At 39.4% G+C, this 16583-nt stretch overlaps 1 protein-coding gene across 3 annotated transcripts in view; it reads right to left on the reverse strand.

Moving 5' to 3' along the window:
- Positions 1–2803, reverse strand: part of esrrb (estrogen-related receptor beta) — a 54831-nt gene extending 52028 nt beyond the window's left edge. The window contains exon 1 of one of the 3 annotated variants that reach the window (XM_026934391.3): positions 2385–2803. The gene's annotated coding sequence lies outside the window, so the exon portion shown is untranslated. Of the gene's footprint in view, positions 1–2132; positions 2327–2384 lie in introns of those variants that run through there. The other 2 variants (XM_026934393.3, XM_026934394.3) reach the window with 2 other exon arrangements.
- Positions 2804–16583: the final 13780 nt, after the last annotated feature.

The raw sequence follows: 16583 nt of genomic DNA on the forward strand, positions 1-16583 counted from the left end.
ATCGCAGACCCCACTGATGCTCTACTGCAGGCCTTCAAATGTACTTTGCATAAAAAACACCACTTATTCAGGTAGACATCACAGCTAGTTTCAAGCGCACGATAGTTCGGTAAAACATGACAGCCAGGGATCAAAAATATTAAGAAAGTGTAAATCAAAGTCTTGAACGTCATCTGAAAATCTGAAACAGCACCCAAACTAAATATTCTAATAAAATAATTACATGTATCTAGATAAAATCAATTGCGCAGACATATTTTTCCTTTTCCGGTAAATATTCTCAAAACTGCACAGAATAACTACACATTTACAGTGCAGTACTTTTACATGTCCTCGTATTTTATATGTATATATGTGCTATAAGATCAAACGTTGACACCAAACACTCATCTGCTCCAATATGCATGTGAAATTGTTACAAAACCCCCGAAAATAGTGCAAAGCTATTTTTAAACACATCAACATTGTGGTTCATATGGAGTAGGTGACTGATGTTTCAGAAATTCAGGAACATACTGTAATTTAATTGCAAAACATGGGATTAAAGGTCATTCATCCGAGATTTTAATCCACCTGATTTGGTTTAAGGGGAGGGAAGAATCCCTCTGGAATGCTTATTAAGTGGCAGGCGTTTGAAAAAAGCGCTGCCTCATGCATTTTTTGATACACTTTGCCTTACACATGTACTCCACACTATTCACTAATATAGTAATTGATAAATAAAGAGATAAATTGCTTTTAGGCAGCATTGCAGGTCCGTGTTTCAGTCAAAAAGAGATAAATGGGTACTAATTTATCCCTGATTCAGTGAGAAATTGCATGGTTTTGTCGAAATCTGACAGAAATCCAAATGCAGGAAAACTTCATGACATTCCCAGCATATATAATGTTTGGCAAATTACAGAACTGGCGAAAAAAAATGTAGGTTTATTGTCATAGAGCGATTAAACGAATAGCAGTTTTGTGTATTGAATCAGCTATCTGCTGTGCTGTAGTGTGATTGAGCTGTTCATTTTTTGTTGGTAAACTACACGAATTTAGTCAATTAATCAGGAATAAAAAATGATGTACTGAATATAAAAACTAAAAATCCAGAATGCACAGATCTAGAAATTGGATGATGAGCTGTTTCAGTGTAACTGAGGTCACAGCAAAGTGTTTACTGTATGGGTTTGTACAATATAAAATCAGGTCAATTGTGTAAAGCCACACAGGCCACTCCAGTAGCCAGAAACACTTAGCCATCTAGTGCACTGGAGCTTCCTAATGAAGTGAGCACACAAAAGCGGAGGGAGCAGACAGGGGTCAGTGTACAGTCACATTCTGACTAAAATCAATTCCTCTTCCTTTGTGCTCTTAAATGATGTCAGTGCTACATCACAGCTATACCTGAGGTCCCGAGCAAGTAAGGTAACTTTCTGTAGCCTACTACACGTGAGAGAGAGAGAGAGAGAGAGAGAGAGAGATCACTGCCCTGCTTGATGTGACATGACACTGATCATTAACGCGCCTTATTTTATTTCCAAAGAGATATTTAGATCTAATAGCGTCATTTCCGTTCCTCTCAAAGTTTACATTTTCCACGTCATGCGCACGTGACGCGCATATTTTAAAAACCCGTTAAGAAATATTGAATAAAAAAAAAAGGAATTAAGACTGTTTCAATGAATTAAATTAGACACTTAATTACAAGCCTCGTGTCCGAAATTGCACCCTACTCCCTATGTCCTTAGGAAACTCTCTGTAAAGTGCATTATGAGTGTATTAAGTGCATTATGAGTGTATTAAGTGCATTATGAGTGCTCAGCATCCCCTAGACCTCATCGTTTGGACACTACAGTTTAATAAGAGCTGTAATAAGTGCGCTGGATACTCCACATTATTGATTCAGACATGTGAAATGCTCTATAGTGCACTGGAAAGAGAAGAAGCTGTGTTTTCTGATATGCGCAGAACTAGAAAACTTTTCGCGGCGCGTCACCGCGGCTCTGCGCGCGCACAGCCTGCCAAGCTGAGCTAATTCAATTTTTTTTAAAAAAAACGCACCTTTTTAAAAATGAGCCGGTTTGGTAAATAACTTAGCAAAGTACACAGAAAGAAAATAAGAGAATGGTGGAGGGAAATTACTCTACCTTCTCCCACATACAGGCCATTTTCGAGCTCCCCATGCAGGTGTGAGTGCGTAAAGAGAGATGTCTTCCTCCTGTCCAGGCTGCGCTTACCTTTTCAAACTGACTCCTCGTGCTGTACAAGTGTGTGTGTGTGTGTGTGTGTGTGTGTGAACCCCTCCTCCAGCTCCGACTCACTGCATCCCAGCACACACTCACCCTGAGCACACTTTTCTCACACCTTAATTGCTCGAGTAGTTTAAACTAAGCACTAACCTTCAGCATTAACTTCAACTTCAAGCGCGTTCCGCCTACTTTCTTCCACAAAAAATCCTTTCTCCTGCTTCTTTCCTAACAGTTACGTCGGTCGTTCGTGTAGTTTCACCAAAAGGAAAAGGAAATTCGAGTTGACAGGGTGACAGGCTGTGCCCATCTTGAACCGTGTCGTAGTTCTGGGGGAAAAAAGAGCGGGCTTTGACGCCGCCGTCGATGAATAAATAACGAGAGAACTGTTAGCGTCGCGTCTGAGGCCAGGTGAGCTAAGAGTTTGGCAAAGGTGTCGTGTATCATTCGTCTAAACTTCTGGACTTTACTCCAAAGTAAAACAAATAAATAAATAAATAAAATGAGTTTAAAATGTCAGGTGGCTCAGTTTTCTGTGTAGAAAGTTAGCATTTGCTAACAGAAAACACTCCAGTATGCTGAGGTAAAGTGTGCGCGCGCAGGTTCCAGTTCCACACGGCGCGAGATCCAGAATGATCTGTATTTATATCAGGAGGGAAATCATTTCTTTGGTGTTTCATATTCTACTTTTACATTTTCTTAACTAGCTTTATTTATTTATTTATTTATAAATTTATTTATTTATTTATTTGACTGTATTCATTTCCTCTTCTTCAAGTGCACTAGCATGAATGGCAGTCTGCTCAGTTGACAGACTGACCTAAAGGAGAAATATTGTTATTATTATCATTACACATGTGATTTCATTCAAAGCAACCATGTAGATAAAAGAGCTTATAAACTGATAAAGGATCCCAGAATCAAAGTGAATCATTTGAATAGCTCCACTAGAGGGAGCACTATTTCACAAGAATCAAAAGGAGTTCAAAAGAGGGCTTTGTTTATGAAAGCAATCTCTTATATTTGTAGCTGTTTAATGAAACCCCAAAACCCAGTGTTTGCATTTACATAAAGCAAGGATTTTGTGATTGTACAAAGAAATAATGCAGTGATTTCAGAGGAGTTTACATTTTTTATTTGATTTTCATTTCATTATTTGATGTTCATGTAGAAATCATGCAATAACAAATAATAATGATAATAATAATAATAATAATAATAGTAGTAGTAGTAGTTGTAGTATACACTCTCAGATATAAAGGTACCAAACGGTACTGTTCCTTCTCACTGACATTCCCATGTAAATGATACATACAAAAGGTACAAAAGATCCCAAAAGACCCTGGTGACAAGGTAAAGAACAGCTTGGTACCTTTAGTTCTCAGAGTGTATTTAGCCTGAACATCTATTTAAACTGCACATCATCATCATCATCATCTTCAGTAACCACTTTATCCTGGTCAGGATTGCGGTGGATCCAGAGCCTCTCCCAGGAACACTGGATGTGAAGAGGGAACACACCCTGAATATGACACCAGTCCATTTCAGGGCACCATGCACACACACATTCACACACTCATTCACACCTAGGGACAATGTTAGCATAATCAATCAACCCACCTTCTGGCATGTTTTTGGACAGGGGGAGGAAACTGGACAACCCAGAGGAAACCTACGCGGACACAGAGAACATGCACTGAAGCTCCATACAGACAGAAAACCAAACTCAGGATCGAACTGTGCTACCCTTAAATTTCACATTTTTATAGAAACTTATCTATAGTTACTAGTTGTATTTCGATACTGATAGGCCATGAATTGAGATTGTTAGACAGATTTTACTATTAAATAACAACACAAATTTGCTGTCTCAGTTAAAGACAGCTTATTTTATACAATTAAGCTCGGTGACTCATATTTGACTGAAGACTACACACACAGTTTTGAGAGGTCTTGTATGGCTCTTATTTATAGTTGCTTTACAAAGGAGTATCTAGCTATTTTTCCTCTGCGGTTGTAAGCTGCTCCCTAAATGAATTACAGCATCATGGCAAACCGAGTTAAAGTCACTCACATTTGGAGTGGATAGACGGGTAAAATATGTTCTCAGATCAAAAGGAATCAAGCATTCATCTAAACTTGCTCCTTTGAAAATTGCATAATTCAAAACCCGAGCATTTTTCTTTGCAGCGCTCAAACAGAATCAGACACCAGGCTCTTCTCTAAACTCAGTCCTCTGTCCACTGCTCTCAGTCCTCTGCATCTCCAAATTTCATTTGGAAGACGCTCTCGCTCACCGGGCTTGCGCAATGGTGGTATCTTGCTTCACTTCACCTCATCCTGTAGAGTTACTTGGTTAACAAAAATGGACAGCAGACTCTAAGTGGTTTTTGAAATCTTTGAATGGACTTTGGAGTAGATGTGTAGTGCAGCTATGGCACATAACCTCCTCCTCTTATATACATGCTTGTTCTTCTCTTTTTCTTTCTTTCTTTCTCTCTCCCTCACTCTATCATTCTCTCTGTCCGTTCTGAAATGAGGCTGTTTCACACGAGAGGTGGGGTTCCAAGGCGAAATGAGGATGTCTACCTCATGGGATCTGACAGGAAATCCATACATTGCAATGTTTATCATTGAGCCATTACCACACAGCCAAATGAAAGGACAATAAACCAATTATTTAAAGCAGATTTACCTGAGGAACATTCACAGCTTTTTTTAAACAGTGAAGCATCAAGTAATGCACTGAAGAAAACAGAGTGTTAGTTCATTACGGAAGTCTGTAGTGAGTCCTGTCACTTGGAGACACTGAGTGTTAGGACACTATGAAGGATCCATAGGCAAAGTGTTCAGACATACTCTAAATAAAATGTGCTTTTCAACTCAACTGCAATTATGCATATGGCAATATGGGCAACAATATTGTGCCATACACTGTTCTGAATGACTGCAATGACAGTGTGATGACATTGGTGTTCATCAGAGGCTGGAGTTTGCGAACAATCCGATTAAAATCCCTATAACTTCACAAGAGTTTCTATACACTCAACTCTTTTGGCTAACGCACTGCAGTATGTTAATGACACGTTAACAAGACATTGTGGCACATGGGCCACAATTAATGTATTTGCTTGCATGTGTGGTCAAGATGAAGATGAAGAAGAGAAAATAGTTCTGCTAACGTGTAGGACGTGACTCAGTTAGGACATTATATAGCTATCATTAGGGAAAAGTCTGATTGCTTTTCTGTTTTGGGTTCACCGGTTTCCTCCCACCTCCACAAAAACATCCTGGTAGGTGGATTGGTGACCCTAAATTACCCCTAAGTGTGAATGTGTGTGTGCATATGTTGCCCTGTGATGGACTAGCATGTATCCCAAGTTGGTTTCTTTAATGTTTTGCCAAAAAGCTGGACAGAGTAATTGCCAACTGTTTGTTTAAGATGCATTTAACACTGTATCCAAGCTGTGTTTGATCTATAAGTAGCGCCTGGTGTTAAAACCATTTATTCAGCACTAACAAGCTACTCATTATGAAGTCTTTCACGGACAGTAAGCATGGGTGGCCTCTGAGCATGGAAGAAAGGCAAAATAGAAGGTTTATCTTATTTGGGAAAGTGAAGGGGGCCTGGCCTTATCTGTCAATAAACAGTAATTAGATTTCGTGGCCGATAGTGTCGATTGGTTTCTAATCTAGCTGTCGGCTGGGATGTGTATAATTAAAATCCTGATTGATAAAGGGGCTCGAGACCGCCTACACCACCACATAGTTACCCCCTTCCCCTCCACTCATCAGTGCCCTAACGGACGCACATACCCCAACCTGACCCCTTATGGACGCAAGAAAGCATGGAGATATGAAAGAAGGCCAGGGAGAAAAGTGGGAAAGTGCACCTCTTATTGATCAGAGCTATCTGCTTTCCAATCAGTGGCTTTTTTTTTCTTCCAGCAGAGAGTCCTGAACAAAGGGTTCATTTGCAGTTGCAGCTCGAGGGGACCTTTATCCACTCCCAATGTGCCAGAGAAATGCAGGTGATTCAGTTCAGCATAATAGCAATGGTCAATCAAATTCTTCCAGCTCCTTTTGATTGTGATTTTGTAATTATTGCCTACTATTGGAAGTTGATAGTTCCTTTATCGCCAGTAAGATCGTGGGAGTTAAAACCATGCCTCTACAAAACACATTTATAGTATTGATTAAGTTGTAAATTTCACTTTGAATGTGTCTGTGTGTAGAGAGTTAGAGAAAAAAGGGGAAAACAGAGAGAGAAATCCTCAGATCAACTCTCAAACACGGGGATGAAACAGTGGCAAAACTAATTAGGGGACGTTTCAGTAGGTTTCACGCAGACAGAGAGAAGACAGCCCTGAGGGCACAGAGAGAAAGAGAGAGGATGAAAACAGAGCAACACACCTTCATCTGCTCCAGTGGCAGCTCAGATGCCTGAAAATGCACACATGCAGAGGAGCCAGCTAAACTCTGAATAACTCATGTAACAAGATTCCTGAGAAGTATGTGGACCACTCACACCAGAGTGCTGTTGAACTCAAACCGGATTGGTCAGAAAGTGTTGATTAATTGACAGGATTAATAATGCTGATTAATCCTATAACAGCAGCTCTGACACTAGGTTGACTGCAAGGTTTATATTATTATATCATTACGCTCGTCCTAATACATTACTATTTCTATAGTAGCAAATCACACGGGGACTTGTACGGCAGACAGTCATGTAAATGGATATGATAATGAAATTTCCTCTGAGGAGATGTTTATTTTCGGAAGGAGTCTCTAGTGTCAGTGTAAGAGTCAGAGGTAAAGTTGTAACTTTAAGTTTTCACATGACACATGAAAGTCTTCAGGATGGAGAGCTCTGAGGGTTCTCGGTAACATGACAAGCTGCATTGTTTGTCTTATCTTATTTAAAAAGATGCTGATGAACAACATTAAGCATAACTATAAATGGGCAAAAAATGTGATGTGAAATTCTTTAATAATAAAAAAATGTTCTTGGAAAAATACTGTGGTATAAGAGGAATTAAGCATTTCAAGATGCGTTGTTGTTGGAAAATAATCAAATTCACAGTGGTGTGATGCCATGATCACGCCATCATGATCATGTTGAGTATTTTTCTATACGAATACACCCCATCATGTTTTATTTCTTATGTAAAATGCAGTGAATGAAGCATGTCTTCCTCCTTTATTCAAATAATCTACACTTGCATTTTCACTGGTAACATGGTCTTTCAGGTCATAACAATTTGCACAACTAAATTTCTAGAAGAAGTGTATAAGCAAAATCCAACCATGGCACATTTGCTCATTTGAACCTGAATCTCTTGTGATTTGGTTGAAATACTGTATATTTAATTCTCACTTAATAGTTGAAGAGACAAATATGGGTAGAAAACTGGATGGACAGAGGGACTGCTGGTCTGTGACCTTTGCTGTCTGCTTCTGGTCACCGAACATGTCACATGCAGAGCTGAGCCATCAACATGATTGATGGCTCTGCACTTTTTTTCTTATTTTAACTCTCATGTTCTGCACATGTCTGCATATGTACACATTAAATCTTGTGTTACTATCTTATGGGGTGTTTCCACTGACTGTTATATTAGTATACTTCAATAACATTATATGTATTCAGTATGTAATCTTTCAAATGAAAGCAAAAAAAGGGACCACTGTAACGTGCCCACAATGTCAAATCTGTATTCCTATCATTTGGACATTTGGTTCCCACAAAGGAGCTCTCTCTCTCTCTCTCTCTCTCTCTCCCTCAATCATGCCAATCCTGTTGTTACTGGAACTTAATAAATCACAAATTAATCATGTGTGTGTATGTGTGTGTGAGAGAGAATGAGAAGAGGTCCTGGAAGGGGGGTTAATAGAAGTTGGAGCAGTGGCCCAGTACTTAATTTGCTTCTTAATGGAATGCAAAGTTTCCAAAGGAAAACTTCCATTGGGCACAAAATGCCTTTCTTAGTTTTTAATTTGTGTGGCTTTGAGATGGATTGAGATTGATACGTGCTTACAGAAGCTTCTCAAGCATCCCTTCCTTTAGAATTTACCTAATTTAACCGATTTGCATCATTTCCCCTCCAAACAATGTGATCCTTTAGACTTAATCTGATGTGAAAGCTGAATTTGCACTGAATCTACATTGTCCTTCGACAAGCTCACTGTAAATTTGAACAAAAATGAAACTGATTCCTGTGAATGACATGTTTAAACATTTATTATTTATCAGTGCCAGTTGGTATGATGAAAATTCATATTGTATAGTAACTCAAACATTTGTTTCATTCTCTTTATTCTGGTTTGGATCCAGAGCCTATCCTGGTACACCGAGCGTTTGGCGGGAATACACTCTGCATGGGATGCCAGTCCATCACAGGGCACTATCCATACCCACATTCAGAAATAGAGGCAATTTAGATTAATCAATCCACCAATCCATGTTTTAGGGGTTCTAGGAAACTGGAGAACCTGGAGGAAACCGACAGTTTGGAACAGTCCAAATTAATTTGTCTATTAAAGAGAAATACAGACCACAAGAAAATTCCACTGGTCAAATTCTGGTCTTGGAGGGCCATAAACATCCTTCTTCTAACACACCAAATCTGACTCATTAAGTTTATGTGGTGCTTTATATGATGAAGGATGCTAAACTCTGTAGTGCGGTGGCCCTTCAGGATGGAGTTTGACACCTCTGCACTAGACGACAGTACCAATTCTACCTCTGACTAACTGCTTGAAGTTACACAGGTTGTGCTTGACAGATCTTCCAGTGCACAAATTCTTCAAGAGAATGCACACACACAGCTAACACAATCAGCGTACCAGTCTTTGAGGTATTCAGAAGCATCAGCGGTGGACTCAAAGGAGTGTTAAACACACGGAATTAAATCTCCCCACTGATTAAAAATGGATGTTACCATGCAGAGCCTCTGGTGTGGGAGTTGGCGGTAAAGGGACTCGTTAATATTCCCCCCCATGTCTTGCTAATGTCTTAAAGTGATAAATAGCGGGGGGTAGGGGGCTGTTTGATTGTTCTTCACAGGCAGTCTGTGTGTCACAGAGTATGGACTGGAATCGCAGGGATTTTCTCTGAATTGTGGATGAAACATTAATACGGTCATTGTATATGGACATGTAAATTGTAGATGTAGGAAAATGTCAGTCATGTTACAGGAGTTCTAGAGATGAGCCTGCTGTTTCTATTCACTAGCATAGTGATTCCTATAAGCGCTCTGTTATGTATCTTGATGCCTTGTCCATGTCAAAATATCACCTAGCTGTAGGTCGTGCAAACAAGCCGTTCATGCATAAGTAAATCCGGACCTGCATTCATACATAATATGTAAATCCTGACAGTGCTGGATAGAAATTGAGCTGTGAAAGCATTGAGGGAACTGAATAATTTCTCTCATCATCATTTCAAATCATTTCAAATGATTGAACTTTGAACAGCATTAGCAGGTCTTTTTTTAATATTTTGTGGCTTATATAGAGGAAATCTTATATGTGATACGTAAAGAATAAAATACGATGGGGTTTGTTGTTTAAGGAAAATAATCAAGGACAGGTGGTGTGATGCATCCTGGGATGAAGTGGAGTTATTCTTAACAATCGGAAGTTGATTATTTTTCAAATAACAGCACGTTTTATTCCCCTTATACCACCGCAGTTATCAGAAGATTACAATTAAAGATCAACATATTGTATTTTTTTTTATCATTTATAGTTATATTTAATGTTGTGGAATGTTTTGTTGTGATAAAGTTCCTCTTATCACTTACATTATAGCAGCTATAAACAGTTGTTCCCTTACCAGCCTCTTTTTTTCTTATCTTTGAAGATAATAAGACAAAAAATGTCATGTTAGATCAAATTTGCTTTGTCTGCTTTACATAACGAAATCTCATTCAATAAAACACAATGGGGGGTGTTGTTTTAGGAAAATACTCAATGACAGGGTTATGTGGTACAGCTCAACACAAAGCAGAGTTACTCTTACCACCCTGAAGTTGATTATTTTTCAATTCCAGCAGACAGACAGAGCAAAAAATAAACTCTAGAGACTGTTGTGTGTGAAAATCCCAGGAGATCAGTAGTTTCTGAAATACTCAAACCAGTCTGTCTGGCACTAACAACCATGCCACAGTCAAAGTCACAGAGATCACACTTTTTCTTCATTCTGATGTTTGATGTAAACATTAAGTGAAGCATGTGTTAACATGTATCTGCATGATGTTTTGCATTGCGCTGCTGACACATGATTGGCCGCTTAGATAACTGCATGAACGTGCAGTTGTACAGGTGTTCCTAATAAAGTGGATGGTAGGTGTATATGCCCATAAATACAATAGCACATTCTGGGACATTTACTGTATATTACTGGTTGGACCTCTGTTTGTCTGTCTTTACAACTTCTCCACTTCTCCAACTTCCATACAGGACAAGGTGAACACAGCCTTCAAAACTTCTGCTTGTGTTGACGTTAGAGGATGAGAACTCTGGTTTGTTCATTCAGTGTCAAATGTGTGATACGTTTTGTATTTGTAACCATTAATAGGTGTATATATGTCATAGTGTGCAGCATAACCCTTTTATCAGTGTTGCTACTGGCCTACTTCACTCGTCACTTAGTCTTGCCTGACTTTCTTAGACCGATATCCCTCTCACCTTCAAGGGCTAGGAAGACAAACCATTCAGTACTGAGGCCTTCACTCAGGCTCGGACAGCAAGCCTAGCTTTAAAACAGCGTTTCATGAAGCGCCCTTTGGAAGGACATTCCATGAAGCATTGTACAAATACAATTGAGTTGAGTTGAATTGAGTTGAGCCCATCAGAGAGCTGGATGGTGGAGTCCTTAAGGACTTCTTTCAGTCACAGCATAGAAGTTACTACCATGATAAAGCACATATGGTACACAAGGGAGATTTAACCATTTTGTGACATTTTGAGAATGGAGGCTGTAGGCTACTCACACACACATATGTGTGTGTTCATACAGCCATTTATGCTCAAACATGCACTCAGACACAAATACTGTGTGTTCACTTATAGGATTTTTTTCTGTTTATGTCTAGAGAGTGACATTATTCAATGTTTTTTTTCCACATCTATCCCTTTCTCTTTCTCACGCTGCTACATTTCCTTCCAGTTGCAGGTTTTGATATGTCAGTCTTTCATCAATGCCAATGTACAAGGCATTCCTGAGTTTCATCAAAATATAATATGACAAAATTCATTACATTTAGGCCATGGATGGTGTTTAAGGACTCCCTTAGTGTCAGCTCATGTTGAGACAAGGTTCTACTCGACACCCAGAACCGTTCCTCTGTGAGAACAAGCTGAAGAAGCACTTTGTAAGAGTCTCCAGGGACAGTGTTCTCCCTCTGCTTCATGCAATAACTCCCCCTTTCTCTTGTCCTGCTGTTGTATCTCACACTCCTCTGCTTTCTCTCAATGCTTCTGTTTCACTGTTCCGTTGTGGGCCTGTGTTATGGCTGAAGTAAAGGGCTGCCCGCAGTGGGAGAGATCCTAATTAACAGCCTTTTTCATTGGAGTGTGGCTTTCTACTGCTGCTCTGTGCGAGCGCTTGTTTTATGGCTGTGCCGGGGAGCCCCGTCCGGGGATTTGGAGAGGGATAATTGCCTTTGCCGCAGGCTGCAGTAATCTGCTGGGCTAATTCATTATTTTAATAAGTTAGCTTCTCCTAGGGGGCGAGCGGTTCGGCGACGCGCCTCACGGCCCTGACAGCGGGCCCTCGTTACCGTGGTGCTCTCTCTCCACGGCGACGCCCGCGCGGGGTTAATAACAGTTATTAGCCCCTCTCCGCGGCCCGTAATTTCTCCTTTAACTGGGAGCATTCAGACCGCAGCCTCCGTCAGCGGCTCATCATCAGCCCCACCGACTCAACCTGGAGTAATCCTCCTCCTGGAGCTTTGAGAGGGGGACTGATGCGCCTCCACCTCCCTCCCTGTGCCCACCATCCTCCTTCTAATCCAAACCCCCACCCACCCACATTACCCCAGCTTGTCCTCACCGTTGTTTGTTTTGCTGTTTTTTTTCCTCTCCATGCGTTTAAATTTCATTTTGGCTAAAATATCCATCCAGCGCGAGAGGCAGATCAATCCGATTTATCCAAACAAGCACTTGGTCGTGGGCTTTGCGTAACTAATGACTTCATTTTAGAGACAATCTTCTGTCTGGCCTGCTAATGGACTGCTCAGCGTGTGTGTCCAGGTTTGATGAGTGCAATTCATATGGACATTTTACACAGCCCCTGATTAAAAAGCATGTCATTTGAACAGGGAGAGGAATACAGACGAGGACCTGATGCATAAAAGTATTGGAAGAATCCAGTAGTGGAGATGATGGTCACTGCGGGCATTTGATAGGTTTTGCAGTTAAAATCCAATTACAGAGCCAGCTCTAAAGTGGTTAAATGGCTTTCAGTGCAACTGGAGGTACATTATTTCTACTGTAAGGAGCATAAATGCTCAAACGAAATGGTTAACGGACATTGTGCGGTGCAATATCAGTTGAACGCAGTGCAAGAACCAAACAGATATTATTGTCTAATCAATGCAAAAACCACATTATATTTATATAAAAGGATCATTTAGGCTCTGTACCATTGCATGACTGTAGAAAAACATTTGGTACAGAAATATAACTAACACATATTCACTATACAAGTAATTACAGACTTCACATAGATCTTGATGGCATAACTGACACAAAGCAGGCCTCAGTCTGAACTGCGCTCTTCTTCATTGCATTTTATTTTTTTTGAATGCAGTAGTTATGAGTGAGCTGGTAGTGTTCAGCATGGTGAATGGAGTGTGGCAGGCGGAGTGTGCCGTGCCCAGGGCTCGGGGTCATGTTCTCCTCTGTAGGCTCAGCAGTCTTGCTGTCATCATTCAGCATTCTGCCAGCTTGCGTATTAGAGAAGGAGCTGCTGGATATTAAAGCTGCTCTATCTCTCTATCTGAGTTCCATTCTGACTGGTATGGCCAGTGCTGGGCCTTCAATCCGGGATTAAAGAGCCTCAGATAAAATGAAATGATGAAATATTACAGACGGAAAGCATCTGGTTAATCCAGTACTGAGTAACATCTGTAAATCTACTGTATATCATCATTATGAGTGCACAAAAATACTTACAACCTGATGAAAATGAAACAGTCCTAAATTCATTCTCTTTTTTTATTTGGAGTTATAGTTAATGCATGCAAAAAGTTGCTGAAAACACTGAAAATTTTCAAATAATTATTCTGCTGTCAGTGTAATCCATATTTGATTTATTAATCATAACTGTAAAGCATTTGCAGATAACTATTAAAGGTCCTGTGAGTATTTCTTTTTCTTCTTAAGGTCAGGCATTTTTTTTTTTACAAGCATTCTGCTTCACTTTGATACAGTCCAACTTTGGTGAGTTAGAGGCAACCACAAACAGAAAAATGAATAAGGAAAAGTAGAGACAGAAGATCCTGAAAAAGGTTTACTGTGACAGCTTAAGTATACAAGGCTTTATGGCTTTATGAAACTGATGATAAATGTATAACTATTATAATTCTATTTAAAATATGTTTAAGGAAGTAATGTTAGTACCTCGCCTCTGTTCGTGAACTGAATATTTGATGAAGGCCCAAGGGTTGAAGTAGTGTATAAAGTTAAATAAATAACCTGGGAACACATGATATTTGACAGAGAAATAAATGCTACACCTGTGTTAATGTGGAAAGTTTTTTCCTAATGAGCTCATACAGGCCCAGGTTATTCTCATGACTCATTACTCAATGTTTGGTCAAGCCTTAAAAAGTGTATGAATGTGTTTACACTGGCTCAAATGTGAATGTGGAAGTTCAGCCATTCACTTGAAAAAAAGTGGATGTGCTCCATAAAACTCCACGTGTGATATCAATAAGCTAGTACACCATTAACTAGATAATGTCTGCGGTGGGCAGCCACATGTGCAGGGGGAGGTGGTTAGTGCACAGACCTCTGGGATAGCCTGAGGCACGTTGGAGGCCATCGTTTTTCAAATCCACATGATGCCATCTGCTATTGCTGCTGCTTGTTGACATGACTGCTATTGGCTAGAACTGTCGACTACTGACTGTTCACGTGCATGATCTTAGGTCACTGGTAAAATGCACAAAATTTTCAGTATGATATTGCAAAGTGTAATGCAATATTCATTTAACTGTCTAAAGTAGGTGTTGTATCATATACCCATATTATAAATAGGGAAAATAAATGCTTTTTTGTCTGCATAGTGCACTGATCCATGCATGGCTTTTTAGAGAGGTGTATACCCTATCAAGCCCACAACCCACAATTCCACACACATTAACCACACCCTCTCGCCTTAATCCATTTTCATTAAGGAAAATCATTACATGGAGCACAAACTTTTGGCTAAATATTCATCATTGTCAACCACCAGGCACAATGTGAGGACAAATATATTGAGATTTGTAGTTTTAAGCCTACAAGGTTGTTTCCGTATTTAAAAAAAAGTAATCAATTATTTTCTCCTTATACCACAGCATTGTTGAATTCTCAAATTGGTCAGAAGGTGTTGATTCATTTTCTATAACAGTATGGCTCTGACAACAGTTCAGATTGTAATTTAAATGATAGGTTTATATTAATGCACTTGTTCTAATAGTAACAGCTCATATGCAGGGACTTATGGCAGACATACCACATAATCTGAGTCTATTTATAAACAAATTGAAAAAAACCATGCAATTTAACAAAGAAAACATATAATCGTTGCTATCATGAAGGTTTCTGTTAGGAGACATTTATGGAAGGAGTCTCGTAACAGACAATAAGTTTACCACCACAGGAGAGTCTTTAGGGCAGAACACTTTGCATTTTCTGGTTTCTCAGTAACATGACAAGCAGTGTTTATGTCTTATTAACTTCAAGAGAGGAAAAAGAGAGAGGCTGGTGAGGGAGTGATGGGTTATAACTGCTATAACACAAGTGATAACAGGAACTTGTCCCACAGAATTATCATAACATTAAATGTAACTATAAATGGTGAAAAAGTATGGTGTCATTCATTAGTAAATTAAAGCTTCTTGGGAAATTGCTGTGATGTAAGATGAATAAACCACTTCAGGATGTTTTTTTTTTTTTGGAAAATAATCCACTTTGGGGTGATAACGGCATAACATTACCCTGTCATTGCTTATTGTTTGAGTCAACAATACATGTGGAACAACTAAGCAGAATATAATGCAAATTCAGAAAATGCATACGTACTCACTATGGCTGACAGTTGATGAGAGTTAGTACAGCTCACAGTTAATGGCATGCATATAAGAATATGCCATATATAGCAATGGCTGACTACAGGTACTGCTTACTTTGCTGGCTAAGGCTTGTATAAATAGATGAAGTATATAGCCATCTCTCATTCACAACACCAGGGCAAAGGGAGCTGTTATTTTGGATCAGCAGGTACAGAGGTCATGTGAAAAGGCAGCCATGTTGTTTCAGTGCCAATATCAAAAGTTATGCTCAAGAGCTTATCTACGTCATAAGGCATAATGCGCTCAAAGACAACAAATTCCCCTCTACTACCAAAATAGCTTGTGGTGCATCATTGTCATCCAGGCCAAAGGATCAATACCTTCATTCCTATTTCAGCCTGTCTGCCCTGTCCCAGAATAGGACAGCTTGCAAAACCCACATACCGTGTCAGCTAATCACATCTGTGCCATGCAGGCCAACTCCAGCAGTCTTGCCAAAAGGTCACCAGGGGTCTAAGAGGTCTAAAATCTACTCATCTTGCCATTTTGGTCTAAAGGATGTCCTCCAATTTGGCTTAGAGCATGTGGCTTAGTTTCAGCCAATAAGCCAAGATGTTATGATCTGTTAAATAAGGGGCCTTAACAACAATTATGTAATGTTATGTTAATAATAATGTTATTTAAATATTTATATTTTTGATTAATATTTTGTTGTAAAAATCTCCAGTTTATGTAAATAACCTCTTTATGACATTTTGTGCCCTAACATCAGTTATAATGTGTAGTTATGTGTGTTTATTCAATGTGTGTTTATAATTTCACCAAAAATGGAGCAGAATGTGAAAAGAAGACTTTAGCATAAATTAATTACTACACAAACAAAAAAGTATTGAAGGCTTTAAAAAGCACCTCCCTACCCAAGTGCTAGTCCTAAATGTAATTTTTCATTTCAATGTTACCTGTAAAGTGCTTTTAACAATAGACAATGTCACAAAGCAGCTTTACAGAAATCTGTATGTAGCTTTAGATGCCTAATGAGCAAACCACAGGCGACAGTGTCAAG

This window comes from Pangasianodon hypophthalmus, chromosome 10, assembly GCF_027358585.1.
Source record: "Pangasianodon hypophthalmus isolate fPanHyp1 chromosome 10, fPanHyp1.pri, whole genome shotgun sequence".
In the NCBI taxonomy this organism is placed as follows: domain Eukaryota; kingdom Metazoa; phylum Chordata; class Actinopteri; order Siluriformes; family Pangasiidae; genus Pangasianodon; species Pangasianodon hypophthalmus.